Raw genomic sequence first — 15,147 nt, forward strand, 5'->3', positions numbered from 1 at the left:
ATAGTGAATGATCACGACAGACAGACAGTACTGTACTGTATTTTTAAAATAGACTATACGTAGTAGATGCTACAGAACAACATGTATGTAATGACACTTGTTGTTTTATTTTATGTATTTTTATAATTTATTTAAAAAGTCAACTGTGGCACTAGTTTTGAAATAAAAGTTTTGGTACTTTACAATAACACAAACACACTCAACTGTAATAAATGCAGCCTTTTAAATGAATTATAAACATGTAGATTCTGATCATGTACACATATACTGGTTTAAAAATGTTTGCTTAAAAAAACACATTTAGACAACATCTGCGTAGCGCGTTTGATGTAGTGACGTCATCAGCAGTGGACATCTTGGAACATTTTGCGCGCTGAACATGCACATTGCGATTTTGTGCCTACTGAAGGTAGGACTGAGAAGTGGTGAGTATAGCAGTAACTGTTACCTCTGTTAAAACGTGAAATGTTGTTACATCCGATAATTCTTCCATGGTATAAGTAATGGTATAAGACATGGTATATTTTGTCACGTTGCAAAACTAGATTGTCTGTTTAATTTAACGTTTCTCCGCTGAATTTATTAGGTGAGTCTAGCACATAATTAGATGTAACGTTAATTAGCGCGTATTGGTTCAATGAACATGATGAAACAAATGTTTTTTGTGTTCTTGTTTTAAGTTCACTTGTAAGAGCTCGTTAGAAAGTTGCCATTCACGTGCTTTGTTGAGCTTGTATTAGCTTGTGAAGTCCTGATTTTCGCAGGTTTGTGTCATCCCGTTTAACATGTTTACCTGTCAGTTCTGTAATAACGAGAGCAGTACACTCACAAGTTTTGTGCAGCATATGAAACTGCATAGAAATGTGCCCAATTCGCAATTTCAATGTGGTGTGCCTGACTGCCCACATGTTTTCACTAAGTTTTCTTCATTGAAGTCCCACATATACCGACGTCACAATGAACGTCACAGGTCTGATAAGGACTCTCAGGCAAAGTTATGTGATAAAACATTGAAATGCCACGTAGAATTTTGTGAAGTTCAATGTGAGACCCTAACACAGTTTCTGTCTCATTTGAAGAGCCATATTCAGTCAAGACTGGAGATCCAGTGCCCTTTTGGTTGCAACAGGACATTTAAGGTAAGCTCTACATTCGCATCACATGTGTCACGGACACAAAAAAAGTGCTCTGTAGATCATTTGAAAGAGCCTGCTGTGGCCGTGGAAGCACACATTTGTGATGTTGTGTCTGAAAGAGATAGGTCAGAGGTTGCCGAGCAAAATTTTGCTGAAGTTGTGGATGAATCTCTTTTTCTAAGAAATTTAACCCTTTTTTATCCGAAACTCCAATCGAAATTGCTATTACCTGAGTCTACCATTCAAGGCATTGTTGAAGAATTTCAGAATATTCATGACATTGGTCAGTCTTACTTTCTTAGCAAACTAAGAGAACAGCTTGCTTTGCTGGAATTACCAGAGGTGAGGATCAATGAGGTGATTGAACAGCTGTCTAGAGAGGATTTGCTGACAGCCTGTAATAGTGGTGTTCTAAGTACAGCACAGAGGAGAAAGACTGTTTTCAAGAAAGAGTTCCAATATGTTGAGCCAGTCCCTGTTTTTCTAGGAGTTAGTGTAAGAAATGGGAAAGAGTGCTTAGTACATCCCAGTCAAGCAGATTATACGTTCCCTGTTTCATTGCCAGTCTGTGAGAGATCAGTATGAACAGATGCTCTTACAAACAGCTGAACATGGTCTGCTTCGGGATGTAAAGGATGGTAAGAATTTTGCTGAAAATTCTTTGTTTCAAACTGATCTATCATCTCTTGGTTTGATCATATATCAGGATTCATTTGAGGTTGTGAATCCTTTGGGCTCAGCTAGAAAGAAACACAAATTGCTGGCAGTTTATCTAACCTTCGCTGAGATTTTACCTCACAACAGGTCAAACATAGATCACATGCAACTTGTGCTTCTGTATAAAGAGCAAGATTTTAAGCAATTTGGTTCTGCTCATGTTTTTAGATCACTAATTGAAGATCTGAAAGATCTTGAACAGAATGCTGTTGTTGTTAATGATGGCAAATTTTTAAAAGCTTCTTTGTGTTCTATCATAGGTGACGCACTATCGGTGGTTTTGTTGAGAACTTTAGCCGAAGTCTACATTTCTGCAGGTATTGTGTCATTGACAGACACACATTTCATGCCAGATCTTTAGAACTGTAGAGTCATATGAGAGAAATATTCAGGAACTGGCTACCAGTGGCGATAATGCAGTTGATGGAGTCAAATTTAACTCCCCTTTCAATCAGTTGAGTTCTTTTCACGTTTGTCAGCCTGGCCTGCCCCCCTGCCTTGGCCATGACCGCTTTGAGGGGGTTGTGGCATCTGATCTTAAGATGTTCATTGATTACATGGTAAATCAAGAGAAATGCTTTACATACACAGAGCTTAATTCTTATATTAAGCAGTTTAAGTACACAGGAAATGATGCTGCCAATAAACCAGCAGAGACTTCAGGAGTGAGAAGCTTTGTGGCCATGCGGTTCAGAACTGGTGTTTTTTAAGACTTTTGCCAGTTATTGTTGGACACCGGATTAAGTATCCAGAATCAGAAGTGTGGCAGCTTGTTCTACTCCTAAAACAAATTGTAGACCTAATTTGTGCACCAGCAATTCTGGCAGATCAGGTCGCTTACCTGAATGTGCTGATTGATCAGTACATTAATTTTAGGTGTGTGACTTTCCCTTCTGAGCCTCTCAAGCCTAAACATCACTACTTAGAGCCATTATCCTGAGCTTATAATACAATTTGGGCCACTCATTCGCTTATGGACCATGCGGTTTGAAAGTAAACATGCCTATTTCAAACATTGTGCTAGAAAATTGCACAACTTCAAAAACTTATGTTCAACACTTGCAGAGAGGCACCAACTTCTCCAGGCCTATTTAAGTGCAGGAAACCTCTTTCAGCTTTCAGTGCAAATTGAAAAAGTCTCCGGATTTTATTCTGATGATTACAATGAAGCAATCAAGGAACCAGTTGATCATTTAAATTTTCAGCCAGGCAATACATTAGTAGCTACTGAAATCACTTTGAAAGGAACAAAGTACAGGAAAGGCATGGTTGTCCTTCTGGCCTGTAACGATGAGGGTTTGGAGGTTGGCAGAATTAAGCTAATCCTTGTCCATCAGAATTCAGCAGACTACTTTGTGTCTGAGAAACGACGTGCTGTGCACTTGGTGGATTTGTGTGTATACTGCATAACAGATGATGACCAACAATATTGCTGTGTACTTCAAGAGGCGCTGTTAGATTATTACCCTCTCCAGGAGTACAAAATATGTGGCTTGCCTGTGGTTGCTTTACACCACTCTTTTCCATCTTTTTAAAGTATGTCCAATTTGGAGGAGATAAAACTTGCCATCTGCTCTTCGTTACCTGGTCTCTCTGATGAAACGCTTCAAAAATTGATGCATGGCCTTACTGCTGTTGGAGTTGAGACTAAAGCTGACCTCCTCTATGTGAAGGAAGAAGACCTTATGGAACACCTCAGACCAATTCAATGTCGCAAACTACTAGATGCATGGACAAATAAAGGTATTTTAATTTCTCTTCAGCTAGACAGAAAACTAACTGAAACTAGTTTTCCACCACTGAAATTATACAAAAAGGTTATTGCGACTATTCTCAGAATTGTTATATAAACTTGATAATTTGCAATTGCTAGTTTCTAACAACATTAAAAAGAGAAAAAGAATAACAAAAATGTCTTAATTTTAAGATATAATACCGTGTCTACACTGGAAAACAAGCTTCTATAGAAATTGTACTTGTTACTAATGTCCATTTGAAAAATATTGTTAGATGTTCCATGTTCAATTTTGGTTGTGTTTAGAACAAGACAGCTGCTTGAGTCCCCAACACCCATCAAGTCAAGTTCTTTCAGATACTCTGAGCCCAGGATCAGCAAATTCTTCAAGTTCTACAACATACTCTTCTTGCTCTTCTCAACGTTCTTCTGCATCCTCTTCCTGGCATGAAACATTTAGGACGCCTTGGGAAGATATGCCTTCTGGAATTAAATTGGAAATCGTAAATAAAAAAATACCATCCCCAGCTGATCGAAGGCAGCTGGTAAGGGTGTTAGTTGATTACATCCGAAAACATGAAGTTAACCCATCAAAGGCACAGTGCCAGATTGTAGTCCAGAACAGTGTTGGGTGTAACTAGTTACTAGGTACTTAGTTACTGTAATTTAATTACTTTTCCCTTGAAAAAGTAAAGGGATTACTCTTATTTTTTCTGTAATTTAATTACAGTTACTTCTGATGTAATTAAACTAAATCCTTTGTGTTATACTGTATGTGTGTGCAATAGCGGAATTGACATCAAAATTCAAAGTCTAACTTTAAAATCCTTGCTTTAATGTATAATTCTCACATTTGTAATACTTTGGTCAGTTAATACTACTACTTTATGTAGTTTAATATTGTTTATTTGAATGAATTAAATAAGACGTTTCATGTCTATCCTTCAATCACTTAACTAATCAAGGTTGATGTAGGACAGGGGTCACCAACTAGCGGACTCCGGTCCGAATGCGGACCGCGAGATGCGTCCGTCCGGACCTCAAAGCCTTTTGACGTAATAAATAAATGAACGCCTAACATTATTTTCTAATGCAATCAAATTTATACCAGGCACATCAAGGTCCGCTCAGTAGCAGTTTGGGTCCTAAGGCGCCACGGACAGTTAACATCTGCGCACTGTTGCTACGTACAGACGTCAACGTCGTGGAGAGAAGAGAGCCGCGACCAGTGTTGCCAGATTGGGCGGTTTTGAATTTGATTGTGCGGGTAATAATTGGCTTGGGCGGATGGACAAAATTTGGGCGGATTTGGTATCAGTTTGGCGGGTTTGAAACATGTACATTGTATAGGCTTATTATTTAACAAAACCCAAGTGTGCGTGTACTCCATCCAATTAGTAATCTTTTAGCCAATCACGAGTGATTTTTCCACCGCCAAAGACAGTTTTGCAACCGCCAAAAGAGAAGAAGCAGCCAGCACTCAGCGGGAAATATAAACAGTCAATATGACGAAGTCTAAGTGGGCAAAATATAAAAAATGTTACAGAAAGGAGCGGGAGAGTGATTCTGAAAAGTTGTGTTCAGCTGTGTTCTTCAGCATCCTGTCAAGTTACAATCGACACCCTGTTACTGTTCTGCATTTAAAGGTAACGTTAGGCTTAAGATCTCTCTCTGTCTGTCTCGCTCTTACTTACACACCTGTTTATAATGAGTAAAATGTAGTAATAATAATAGTTAAAAAATAATATTTGAAGTATAAAATATAATTTCAATACACATTGTTTAGCTCGTTATTAACGAATTGGGTATGTGAATGATCTTTAAACTAAATCTACACTGTAAAAGTGCATTGTGTGTGGTGTGAGGGCGGGGCTATGGGCCAAAGATGTGAACGTCTTATGTTGTCATTTTGTTACTGTGGTTCCGTTGCTGTTGGTGTATGTCGCTAGCCATAGCATGGTACATTAATTGTGGCATTTAAAATAGCTAAATATTGATCAAATTTAACCAAATATTAATCAAATATTTTGGGCGGTTTTGTGTGCGTTTGGGTGGGTTTTGGACCGTTTTTGGGCTGGAAACCTTCAACTCTATCTGGCAACACTTGCCGCGACAGACTCGCTGCACAGCGTGCAGACAGATGTAACTTTCAGTGACTGAAAAACAATGTCCTTTTCAAAAGTTAGAAAAGTTGACTCTGAAAACCATGTTTTCCGAGATGAATGGGTCGAGAGATTTGCATTTATTCTTTCTGCATCGAAATGCACGAGACCGGTTTGTCTCATTTGCTCGGAGTCTGTTGCGGTTGTCAAAAGTGGAAACATTAAATGGCATTATGAAACTAGACATAGACACTATGAAGAAACTTACCCGCAGCAGTCCGAGGTAAGGACACGGAAATATATTAGCTCAAAGCCCAGTAGTAGCGATCTACACGGGTCCACCCTCACTCACTTACCGCCCAACAACCAGCATATGAATGTTCACTAAGAATACAGTGGATGTTAGGAAAACATAACAAGCCCTTTACTGATGGGAAAATAGTAAAAGAGTGCATGAAGGCTGCGTGTGAAACACGTTTAGAAGGAAAATAAAGACATGAACTAAAAGAAAATATTAAACAAACCCCCCTTTCAGCTGCAACCAGAAGAGCTGAAATGTTATCAGAGGATGTTCAGTCACGACTTGATGTTAATTGATGTTGAATATAGTTGTTAATGTTGAAATGAATGTATGTTCAGTTCGGGTTTAGAGATTAGGGCATTTTGCACATTTCCCTTCATTATATTGTTGTCAGACATTGTTATGCCGTTGTATAGATATGAAAAGACATGTTTATTTCTTTGGTCTGCCAAAAACCATCAACTCATGTTTTTAGGTATTTAATTGTCCGGACCTCGGCCGGTAAGGAGGGTTTGTTTACTGGACCTCAAGCGATTTTAGTTGAAGACTCCTGATGTAGGATATAGAAAGTAATTAGTAACTAGTAATTAATTACTTTTCAGAGTAACTTACCCAACACTGGTCCAGAACATTATTAAACAGTATCCGGACAGCTTTGCTGATGTTCTGGCTGATGGTACAAAAATAGGTAGCGGGTATGCCTTTTTACTCTTACAAGTTAAGACTCGTGTTGAACATGTTAACAGGAACAACACTTTAGCTCGTCGGAGAAAAGAACGACTACAATCATCATGTGGAACCATTAGCCAAAAGGCCTGCTGATCAATATGGCTGTGTCTGCTGGCAGCTAGTGTAACTTTCTGCAGGAGAATATGTTGACACTCTAGAAGAGAAGCGCAAGCAAATATTACTGCTTCATTCCACTGAAGGATCCTCTGGAGCCAGTAGAGTACTTCACAAGTTGATGGAGGTCACATATTACCGTCAGCGCCGTGATATAAATGCCAATCCACCTCTGCCAGTGTCTGAACTAAAGAAATCATGGCGTTACCTGTTTTGTCTCAAGGGGATGTTTTTGCACTTCCATTTGCTTACTGACATTGTACTGCTTCAGAGAATCGTGGAGAGCATTGAAGGGAAAGACGATTCTGAGATTTTTTCAAGAAAAGCCAACAAACAATGAGGTGCGTTCCGTTCTATCAAAGTATCGAGAGGGAAATTCTCTGGTCCTGTGTCTGCTGCACCTCTTAATGGCCCATTAGAGTCCCTTCTAATTAAAGCTGATGTAAGTATTATTTCTTTTTTTATGTCCCGTTTATATAAAATTTAAATATAAAATATTTTTTTTAATGCAAGTGTTTATTTTAGGTAGCAGCAACTGCAGCCGACATGAAAAGAGGTGGATTACCGGATTCACCCACACTGATCATCCAAGGTAATTTGATTTGTGTCCCTGTGTAGAATTATACACAATATTCTTTGCTTTCTACTGTAATCACCAGTATCTCTTAATTTGTAATATTGTAGTATCGGTATCATTTTTCGGTTACATGAGGTACCCACACTGCAAGAAAGATCTTATTTTAGTAAGTAAATAATCCCAAAAAAGATTATATTACTTATCCTACTATCAGATAATTTTACTTGTTTTCAGCAAACTGCACCTTAATTTACATTTCCCCCCCTTGAAACAAGACTAAATATCTTGTAATTTTTCTTACCTAGTAAATGCATCTTGATTTAAGAATTTTAATATATTTTGACTGGAAAAAAGACAGAATTACTAAGTAAAATAAGCTCATTTTTGCAGTGCATGAACCATACTTTTACAACCCTTATTAATCTAAGTTTACTCTATATAGGTGAATCGATGACCCCAAGCAAATGGATGTTGTCAATTAAAAGGGAAGTTGTCAGGGGCCCATGTTCAGAGGCATTTGTTGAGGGTCTGGCAGCATTGTTTGCGACCTATTACAACTTAAATCTGGCTTATCAGAATGAAGCTACATGCACACTCGAATTTATTCAGAGGTAAATCAGAGCATAAACTCCAATATTTATTGTATACTTGAAAGTTTTCTTGACTTCTAGGTTTTCCAGTTAGAATGCATTATCAGGATTAGATCTGTAGGGCTGGCGCAACACATTGACGTTGATTACACACTGTTTATCCATAATTCCCTGTCATGTTTCACACCAAACTCTAGTGCAGAACTAATATGGCAGTGCCGCTACAACCCTGCAAATTTCTTTTTTTCGTAACTGCATTTTTGATAAACCCAGGCTGAACAAATGGAACTGCACTGGACAACTACTTGTCTTTTTTTGGCAGAACTAACCCTTAAAAATGACACTTCTTTTTCAAGCTAATTTTGTGTTTTATTCTATTCGTACATGCTGCTTTTTGGTAACTAGTGGTTCTGGTTGTTTTTTTTACAGAGGAATAGTGGGCATCAATCTGGAAACAGGATCAAAAGTTGCTGCTGGAAAGCGAGACAAAAAATGCATGGAATGAACCCAAATGTATGCACATTGCTACGAAAACTAATGGACTGTGAATGGCTTGCCATTTAAAACAGTTAATTCCAATGGAATTGAAAAAGAGACTGACGCCATTTTCTAGTTTGTGGTTCATGTACAAGTTAATGTACATGCAACGTCTGGCCGTTTCATAGATAAGCAATTTAAAGGTAGACACAGTTCAAACAATTTCTTATGTATTTGTTTAAACTAAGTTTATGACTGAAGTTCAGTCACAATATAGTAATGTGTTCCTTTGTTGTTAATTAAATGCTGCTGTTCTTAGTGGTACTTGTTGTTGTATTTCCAAGGCTAAAGCCTTATTTTGCAATCTGCATTGTTACAGAACAAAGTAGTTTCTTGTATTCTGAAGGCTTAAGCCTTATTTTGCAATCTGCATTTTTGCAAAAGAAAGTAGTTTTCTTGTAATGCCAAGTCTAAAGCCTTTCATATATTGTGCAATTTCCATTGTTGTGGAAGTAAGGATTCTTGTACAGTATTCCCAAGGCTAAAGTCTTTCATTTATCGTGTAATCTTCACTGTTGTGGAAGGAAGTATTTTTGTATTACTAAGGCAAAAGCCTTATATTTATTGTGCAATCTCCTTTTCTTTTTCTTTTTTACCTAGTTTTGGAAACTAGTGCTTAATGTTTATGTTTATTCTATAATAAATGTATTTGGCTATATCTATGAAATCCTGTTATTTTAAGTGTTATTATTTACAGTACATTAAATTAACACATGTAAACGCTACTGAAATTTACAGCAAAAGTAGGTTTACACAAATGTACCAATGTAATCACAAAAGTAAAAAATCGTAACTGTGGTTAATTTAGTGAATTGAATTTTACAGCAAAGGCTATGATTCATTATAAAAGTAGGCTATAGCAGTCCATGTAAATTCACAGTCGCTCTTGCACATTTTACTGTAATTTTACAGTGACAGCTGTTCATTATGTCTTGCGGTCCGGATGGAACGAAGGATAAGAAAGGTGAAAACCTCTAATCCGGTGGTAACTGGACTGTTGCTTGTCAGGGGCAGGGCTTGCGTCTTTTCTGTACTTAGACTCGGAGCAGGAGAGCGAATTTGCCATTTTCACCACCCTGGGAGCGTTTAAAAACGCAAATATTTGTATCTGCTTTTCAGGTGGTTGACGCTACATATTTTCCCACACGCGCTCTGTCTGCTGGTGGGAGTGTGCATGCACGTGTCTGTGTGGGCATTGGGCGGAACTCGATACAGAGAGCAGAGGAGAATTGTAAAGGCGCGACCACGTAGAAACAGAAATGACATGTCACCATGTAAATAAGATAAATAATATACTGCTATTTAGTTTGATTAGTATGAGAACAAGGTATAGACATGTTATATAGGAAAGGTAACCTTAAATGACTTCTTTTGTGATCTGGCGCTACATAAATTTTTTTTTAACTTGACCTTCAAGGGTCGTGGGAGGTGCTGTTGGAGGGGCGGGGTTCCCCCAAGGTAATGGTAGGGGAAACACTGCGGTGTTCCCAACATGCACTGGGCCAAAATAACTCATTCAAATGTGTGTACATTGAAGTGTACAACTTTTTAAATGTTTCAATTTTGACTAGCCATTGCATCCAAATTAGCTGAAAGTCACTCCATTAACCAGAGCTTAAAAACAGTTTTTTTTACTTCGAGCAGAATCAATGTTTGTATGTTGAACAATCTGGTTAAAACCAGTGACTACTGTGAAATGGCAGCTAAGAACCAGGGAAAGACCTGCTGAAAGCCTGGAGAGACTGCTGGCAGGAGGGAATAGACCCCACCGGGGCAGACATGGGCTAGCTACCCGTGTTGGTAGGATCTGTTACCATAAAGCATAATGGGTCCACCCATCTATGGTTACGAAAAACACAAGAGGAAAAATACCCCTGGAGTCTGCGAGAGTGGGGGCACAAGAAGACTCATGGACGAATCACATTGCAAAAGACCTAGGAATGGAAATGACAAAGAACCAGGAGATCAGCACAGCAGAAGTTGGAACAACAGGACAGAAACTACAGAGATGCATTTGCAGCTGGACAAAGGTTACATCAGAGAAAGGTCTAAAAATTCATCAGGGCAGGAAGAAGTGTCTGAGTGAGCTTAGTGAGGGGCCTAGCAAGTGTCTGAGAGAGCTTAGTGAGGGGCCTAGCATTGACCAATACTTCACAAGGGTAGGGCAAATCAGTCGGGTGAAACCCAGTGGCGGCACAAGCACCACAGCCCACAGGGTATAAGAACCCTGACAGACTTGTGAGAGAAAGGAGGGGCCTGAGGAAACAGTGGAAGAAGGCCACAGAAGAGGAAAGGAATGGCCTAGAGGCACTACAAGGCGATATTAAAAGTCGCCTGGTTTCGCTGCAAAGAGCAGAGAGCTTGAGAAAGCAACATAAGACAAATGAGTGAACCAGGACCGCTTTCTACAAAGATCCTTAAAAGTTGAGTCAGTAGCATCTTTAGCAAAGAGAAAACTGTGACCCTTAAAGTACCTATAACAGATCTTGAGGAACACCTACAGAAAACGTATTCCAGCTTCAGCTCCTGAACCATACAGGCTCTGCAAGACAGCTCTTGGAGTGTTGAGGTACTTTTGGAGATTAATGGCTGTTGCATGGAAAAAGCAGGTGATACCAAAGGTCTGGAGAAGGGCAGGATGCATACTGATCCCCGAGGAGAAAAACTCCTCAACTATAGAACAGTTTCGCCAAATTAGCCTCTTGAATGTGGAAGGTAAGATTTTCTTCAGCGTTGTGGGAAATAGACTCTCAGCATTTCTGAAGAGTAACAACTTCATCGACACTTCAGTGCAGAAGGCAGGCATAGGGGTTTTTCTCTGGATGTTTGGAACATGCTAACGTCATCTGGCACCAGTTGCAAATGGCAAAAAAGGAGAAGAAAGACCTGCATGTTTTTTCCAGATCTTGCCAATGCCTTTGTATCAGTGCCATGATCTGCTGTGGACAGCCTTTGACTTCTTCCACGTTCCAGAGCAGGTAACAAAGCTGATTAAGGCATATTTAATTCCAATTCTGTTTTACCACACAGGGTAATACCACCACGTGGCAAAAGCTGGAGGTTGGCATAATGGCAGGTTGCACAATTTCATCACTGGCTTTCACAATGGCAATGGAAATAATAATCCGGGCATCGCATTGGGTGGTTGGAGGAGAGCATTTGAAAAATGGGTTGCGCTTACCTCCAATCAGGGCACACATGGATGACATGACAACCATCACAATGACCAAAGCATGTACAAAACGGCTGCTGGATAAGCTCCAGGAGAACATTAGTCTGGCACAAATGGATGTCAAACCCAGCAAATCCAGCAACATTTCTATTGCCAAGGGCCGTCTTACCGACGACAGGTTCTGTATAAAGGCCGAGCCCATACAAATGGTCAAGGAAAAGCCCACCAAAAGCCTTGGATGGTGGTACACTGCAGACCTTAAAGACGCCGAACAGGTGGAACAACTCAGGCAAGAGACAGCCAGTGGACTCAAGAAAATCAATAATACAGCTTGTCCTGGGAAGCTGAAACTCTGGTGCTTCCAATTTGGCTTGTTGCCACACCTGATGTGGCCAATTTCAATGTATGAGCTCACAGTGTCTCACGCCAAGAACCTGGAGAGATTGGTGAGTAGATTGGTGAGTACACTGGTAAGGAAATAGCTTGGGCTACCAAGATGCGTTAGCAAAATATATCTCTCTCTTCCCATTTCAAGACTTGTGGAGGAACATAAATGCACCAAAACAAGGTTGGGGATGACGCTCAAAGAATAATGTGATCCCTGTGTAAGAGATGCTGCTCCAACAGTAGCGACAGGGAGGAAACCCAACAACAGCGGTAGCAGATCCGAAGGCAGTCCTCAGACATAGGGACATCGCGGGACCTGTTCAATGTGGCAGAGGGGGACTTGGTTTGGCATCAATCACACCCAAGTGACACCAAAAGAACAGCGTCACCTCATAGTGGAGGAGGTTCGGCGTCAAGAGGAAGCAAGTAGATGCGCCAGAGTGGTCTCTCAAGCCCACCAAGGCCGCTGTATGAGGTGGGAAGGCATTGAATGGCGCAAAATCACTTGGAGTGAGCTGTGGAGTATGGAAACAAACAGGCTAGGTTTTATCATAAGAGCTACATATGATGTGCTGCCCTCACCAACAAATCTGCATGTTTGGTGTGGACAGGATCCAGCCTGCCACCTATGTGCAGCTCCAGCAAACCTTAAACATATTCTTGTGGGTTGTAAGAAGAGCTTGACACAGGGGAGACACAGAGACAACCTGCGGCCAGACATGATTCTATGGTCCAGCTCCAGTAGGACAGTCTTCATAGTTGATTTGACTGTACCTTGGGAAGAGGCCATTAACGAAGCATTTGAAAGAAAGAATCTCCGGTATGCCAACTTAGCAGCGGAGGCTGATGATCGGGAATGGACAGCGAAAGTGTTCCCTGTGGAAGTGGGCTACAGGGGCTTTGTTTCCAATTCCACTACAAGGCTGTTTAAGGAAGCGGGGACAGGCCCAACAGACGGTAGTCAAAAAACTTGCCACTGTTTCTGAGAGAAGCAACCACTGGCTGTGGTTGAAACGGAAGGACACAATATGGGCTGCCAAATGACCACGTTATAAAATGGTTTGGTGTGTTGTAATGTTATGCCATACGGGACCGGGGGCACTGAGTATGCATTAACGTGCCAGTGGGGCTAGAACAGCCTTAGTCAACGGGTTGGCGTGTATGGTTGCGTTGAGGTATGATGCCACCGAGCTACCATCAAAGCAAGTGTTGTTGAGGCTGCAGCCACTAATCTGGATGAGCAAATTGACACAGGATGTGGGGTTCAGAGGACAGGTCCTGTGGCGGATAACCAAGAACTGGCCAGTGGTGCGGAAAGAAGAAGCCAATGGCTGTGGTTGAGGCGGATGGACACAGGACGGGCTGCCAGATGACCTTGTAACAATGTGACACACACCCAGGTCTGATCAACCTGCGGTGGGCCTACCTTGGCTGAGGGTGTCTTGTGATAAAGGGCCGAAACACCCAATGAGGCTGAGGTGCACAATTGACGATGTGTCGCATTGATGGGAACCATACAAAGGGCATTATCAGCAGCACCTCACCAAAAGGCATCTTTCACCCAGGATAATGGATGTGATGAAAGTGGGATCGGACACACAACTCATGAGATGTCTCTCTAATAATAGCAAGGAAAGGTAAGTATAAATATGCTATGTATTTCTATAATCATTTATCCCCCAAACACAGGATGCCTACCTGACGAACTCAGTGAAATCTCAGACCTCCTTTCCTCTATTCATATTCTTGACTGCTCCCCCTGTCATGCATAAGACGTGGGAAATGTCCTATTGGGCAATTCAACCGTGCTGAAATAGTGGGATAAATAACTAGAGATGCACCGATTGCAATTTTCTTTGCCGATTCCGGTTTCCGATTTTATTATAAGTGAAACCTGCCGATTCCTATTTTTGCCGATTCCGATTTTCTATCCAGAAACTATAATTGACAGTATACTGTATATAAAACCATATTAACTTTTCTTCAATTCACATTTTTTTATTTTCATTACATAACAATTACATAACATTACAATTTCCCCAAATTTCCCTAAATGCAGTTCTCCAAGCTGCATTAAATTACAGAATCTTCTCTTTCCCAAACAACTCTTATCACATTTCAGTCACAGAGCTCTTCAATTTAAAAGTTGTGTTGACTATTCGATGATGTAATTAATAAATAAAATAAGATCTAGGGAATGTTTGATGGGTGTGGGCTAGGGGTGTAACGGTTCTCGGTAAAACATTGAACCGTTCGGTTCTCCTTTCACGGTTCGGAACACACGTGCACTCTGATGTCGCATCTATAATACAGTTTTGTGGGGAAAAGGCGCATAAATCACAGGGGGTTGCGTATATGCTTCCGATGAATAATAGCCTACGCTCCACGTGCGTTTTACGTGAGAGTATCTTACCAATCAGCTGTTAGTATGTACCTTTGTTGCTGACGTCACATCACCGTTCCTCGCGTGTACAGCTGCTGTTCAGCATGGCAAGTGAAGGGGATAAGCCGCAAATAGAGCCTCCTCCAGTTTCATACAAGTCTGTTGTCTGGGAACACTTTGGGTTTCCAATACGTTACAGCAGCGATGGTCACAAAAATGTGGACAAAACAGTCACAGTGTGTAAAATTTGTATGACGCGAGTGCCATACTCCCAATGCAATACAACTAATATGACCGGACATTTACGCCTTCATCACCCGTGTGTTGTCAGCTCTCGAGCGCAGGTGAGATCGAAGCAGTTTCAGCAGCACATACTGCTTTCTGCGTTTAAACAGCCACTAAGCTCTCATTCTGACAAACACAAGACCATAACAAAAGCGTTTGGTGTTTTTTTTGCAAAAGACATACAGCCATACTCCGTCGTTGATGATGCGGGATTCCAGCATTTGATTAAGACGCTTGAACCGCGTTACGAAATCCCTTCGCGTGCCCATTTCAGCAGCAAGATTATTCCTGAGTTGTACGATGAAATGCGGAGCAAAATTGAAAACAAACTGGCAAACGCAAAACATGTAGCTTTGACAACTGATAGCTGGACCTCCAGGAC

General features: G+C 40.7%; 1 protein-coding gene and 1 pseudogene across 1 annotated transcript in view; one reads left to right on the forward strand and one right to left on the reverse strand.

Moving 5' to 3' along the window:
- The window catches only part of mta2 (metastasis associated 1 family, member 2), a 135,069-nt gene that overhangs the window by 8,638 nt on the left and 111,284 nt on the right, over positions 1-15,147 (reverse strand). The window lies entirely within an intron of this gene.
- On the forward strand, positions 3,392-9,268 carry LOC130564224 (uncharacterized; annotated as a pseudogene).

The sequence above is a fragment of the Triplophysa rosa genome, linkage group LG1 (assembly GCF_024868665.1).
Source record: "Triplophysa rosa linkage group LG1, Trosa_1v2, whole genome shotgun sequence".
NCBI lineage: Eukaryota > Metazoa > Chordata > Actinopteri > Cypriniformes > Nemacheilidae > Triplophysa > Triplophysa rosa.